This window comes from Cyprinus carpio, chromosome B20 (genome assembly GCF_018340385.1).
Source record: "Cyprinus carpio isolate SPL01 chromosome B20, ASM1834038v1, whole genome shotgun sequence".
Classification (NCBI taxonomy): domain Eukaryota; kingdom Metazoa; phylum Chordata; class Actinopteri; order Cypriniformes; family Cyprinidae; genus Cyprinus; species Cyprinus carpio.
In genome coordinates this window covers 283,074-286,403 of record NC_056616.1, presented here as the reverse complement: position 1 = coordinate 286,403, position 3,330 = coordinate 283,074, and the positions used below count along the sequence as shown (strand labels likewise).

At 49.4% G+C, this 3,330-nt stretch overlaps 7 non-coding genes and 1 pseudogene across 7 annotated transcripts; 5 read left to right on the top strand and 3 right to left on the bottom strand.

The window, feature by feature from the left end:
* The window catches only part of LOC109054075, a 61,862-nt pseudogene that overhangs the window by 33,160 nt on the left and 25,372 nt on the right, over nt 1-3,330 (bottom strand).
* Nucleotides 157-271, top strand: LOC122141168. The gene has a single exon (XR_006157594.1). It is a non-coding gene; the product is annotated as a U5 spliceosomal RNA (small nuclear RNA).
* trnag-ucc lies at nt 566-638 on the top strand. The gene has a single exon. It is a non-coding gene; the product is annotated as a tRNA-Gly (tRNA).
* On the bottom strand, nt 740-811 carry trnad-guc. The gene has a single exon. It is a non-coding gene; the product is annotated as a tRNA-Asp (tRNA).
* LOC122141154 lies at nt 1,216-1,330 on the top strand. The gene has a single exon (XR_006157580.1). It is a non-coding gene; the product is annotated as a U5 spliceosomal RNA (small nuclear RNA).
* Nucleotides 1,628-1,699, top strand: trnag-ucc. Its single transcript has one exon. It is a non-coding gene; the product is annotated as a tRNA-Gly (tRNA).
* trnad-guc lies at nt 1,806-1,877 on the bottom strand. Its single transcript has one exon. It is a non-coding gene; the product is annotated as a tRNA-Asp (tRNA).
* LOC122141161 lies at nt 2,280-2,394 on the top strand. The gene has a single exon (XR_006157587.1). It is a non-coding gene; the product is annotated as a U5 spliceosomal RNA (small nuclear RNA).

Sequence of the window (3,330 nt, the reverse complement as noted above, 5' to 3'; positions counted from 1 at the left end):
TCTCTCCCAGCCAACGCAACTGCTACGACATCACTAAACAAAGCAGGGCGAGGAGGGACGAAATGCATGTGGGCAGGGTGTTGGCGCCCTTGATGACCCTTGGCGAGCGTAGTGGCTTACCACAGGCAGCGCACAAGCCCAAGGGGGTGGAGACACAGCTCGAGTATTCTCTCATTGTCGCATAAATCTTTCGCCTTTTACTAAAAATTTCCGTGGAGGGGACCTTTTGCGAGTGATCTGTATTTTTGGGGGCTCTGCTCACAGCAGAGCTACACCACAATGTCAAGAGCAGAATGAATTTGGCCGTCTGCAAACGCGCCGTGGAAGGATTTGCGTCTGGTCAATGTCTGTATTTGCAGTCTTTGACTCTCCTGCGTCACCACTTCGTACATATTTAGCCAGCATGGGAAGATAGCGCTCTCTTGTACTTGATGGGATCCAAATTTTGAACTTCTCTCTTTAATGATGAGCCCAAACAAAGATCTCATCAGCTCCTCTAGCCCTATCGGTGACTCATGCGCTTCGAGACTTTTTTACTGACCGCACAAACCGACTTTTTCTGCCTGCGTTGGTGGTATAGTGGTGAGCATAGCTGCCTTCCAAGCAGTTGACCCCGGGTTCGATTCCCGGCCAACGCATTTCCTTTGGCTCAGGCTGATGTTGAAGCAGAACTCCTTCTGTGACTTCTGGCTGCATCAAAAACTTTTGGATGGGTCGTTCGGCAGAAGAAAGGATCTAGCTCCCCGTCGGGGAATCGAACCCCGGTCTTCCGCGTGACAGGCGGAGATACTGTCCACTATACTAACGAGGAGTTGCGCATCTAGAAGTTCTCCCCAGCCAACGCAACTGCTACGACATCACTAAACAAAGCATGGCTTTTTCTTATGCTGACCCAGCCCTTACACCATAAAAAACCGGATGGACCCATCATCAGCTAAATTCGCTTAACTTTTCGAACGGTACACTCTTTTTTTTTTTTTTTTTTTTTTTTTTTTCCTCCTACTTTTCAGATGGAGGCATGGGAAAGAAATTGCATTGCCTTGATTGGGTTTGTGGTTATTGGGCGACCGAAGGGACTTTTGTGACATTTACTCCTCCCGTTTGGAGTGAGGAGGGGACGAAATGCATGTGGGCAGGTGTTGGCGCCCTTGATGACCCTTGGCGAGCGTAGTGGCTTACCACAGGCAGCGCACAAGCCCAAGGGGGTGGAGACACAGCTCGAGTTTCTCTTCATTGTCGCATAAATCTTTCGCCTTTTACTAAAGATTTCCGTGGAGGGGAACTTTTTCGAGTGATCTGTATTTTTGGGGGCTCTGCTCACAGCAGAGCTACACCACAATGTCAAGAGCAGAATGAAGTTTGGCCGTCTGCAAACGCGCCGTGGAAGGATTTGCGTCTGGTCAATGTCTGTATTTGCAGTCTTTGACTCTCCTGCGTCACCACTTCGTACATATTTAGCCAGCATGGGAAGACAGCGCTCTCTTGTACTTGATGGGATCCAAACTCTGAACTTCTCTCTTTAATGATGAGCCCAAACACAAAGATCTCATCAGCTCCTCTAGCCCTATCGGTGACTCATGCGCTTCGAGACTTTTTACTGACCGCACAAACCGGCTTTTTTCTGCCTGCGTTGGTGGTATAGTGGTGAGCATAGCTGCCTTCCAAGCAGTTGACCCGGGTTCGATTCCCGGCCAACGCATTTCCTTTGGCTCAGGCTGATGTTGAAGCAGAACTCCTTCTGTGACTTCTTCTGGCTGCATCAAAAACTTTTGGATGGGTCGTTCGGCAGAAGAAAGGATCTAGCTCTCCCCGTCGGGGAATCGAACCCCGGTCTTCCGCGTGACAGGCGGAGATACTGTCCACTATACTAACGAGGAGTTGCGCATCTAGAAGTTCTCCCCAGCCAACGCAACTGCTACGACATCACTAAACAAAGCATGGCTTTTTCTTATGCTGACCCAGCCCTTACACCATAAAAAACCGGATGGACCCATCATCAGCTAAATTCGCTTAACTTTTCGAACGGTACATTTTTTTTTTTTTTTTTTTTTTTTTTTTCTCCTACTTTTCAGATGGAGGCATTGGAAAGAAATTGCATTGCCTTGATTGGGTTTGTGGTTATTGGGCTACCTAAGGGACTTTTGTGACATTTACTCCTCCCCGTTTGGAGTGAGGAGGGGACGAAATGCATGTGGGCAGGTGTTGGCGCCCTTTGATGACCCTTGGCGAGCGTAGTGGCTTACCACAGGCAGCGCACAAGCCCAAGGGGGTGGAGACACAGCTCGAGTTTCTCTTCATTGTCGCATAAATCTTTCGCCTTTTACTAAAGATTTCCTTGGAGGGGAACTTTTGCGAGTGATCTGTATTTTTGGGGGCTCTGCTCACAGCAGAGCTACACCACAATGTCAAGAGCAGAATGAATTTGGCCGTCTGCAAACGCGCCGTGGAAGGATTTGCGTCTGGTTAATGTCTGTATTTGCAGTCTTTGACTCTCCTGCCATAGCTGCCCTTCCAAGCAGTTGACCCGGGTTAGATTCCCCGGCCAACGCATTTCCTGTTGGCTCAGGCTGATGTTGAAGCAGAACTACCGTCTGTGACTATCTGGGCTGGCGTGCATCAAAACTTTTTGGGAGGTGGGTCGTTCGGCAGAAGAAAGGATCTAGCTCTCCCCAGTCGGGGAATCGAACCCCGGTCTTCCGCGTGACAAGTCGGAGTACTGGTCCACTATAACTAACGAGGATTTTCGTCATCTAGAAAGCTCTTCCCCAGCCCACGCAACTGGTCTAACGACATCACTAAACAAAGCATGGCTTTTATTATGCTGACCCAGCAATTACACCATAAAAACAACCGTGTATGGACCCATCACCCCCCCGCAGCGAACAGCGCTTAACTTCGATACACGGTACCCTCTTTTTTTTTTTTGTTTTTTCTCCGACTTTTCAGAGGATGCTGGGAAAGAAAGGGCATTGCCTATGATTGGGTTTGCTGGTTATTGTGCGAACCGGCAGGGACTTTTGTGACATTTACTCCTCCCTTGGGCGTGAGGAGGGACGGAAAGGCGGTGGGCATGGTGGGCGCCCGTGATGACCCTGGCGAGCGTATTGATTACCACGGCGCGCACAAGCCCAAGGGTGGAGACACAGCTCGAGTTTCTCTTCATTCCGTCGTACATATTTAGCCAGCATGGGAAGACAGCGCTCTCTTGTACTTGATGGGATCCAAACTCTGAACTTCTCTCTTTAATGATGAGCCCAAACAAAGATCGTCATCACGCTCCTCTAGCCCTATCGGTGACTCATGCGCTTCATGTGGAGCACTTTTTACTGA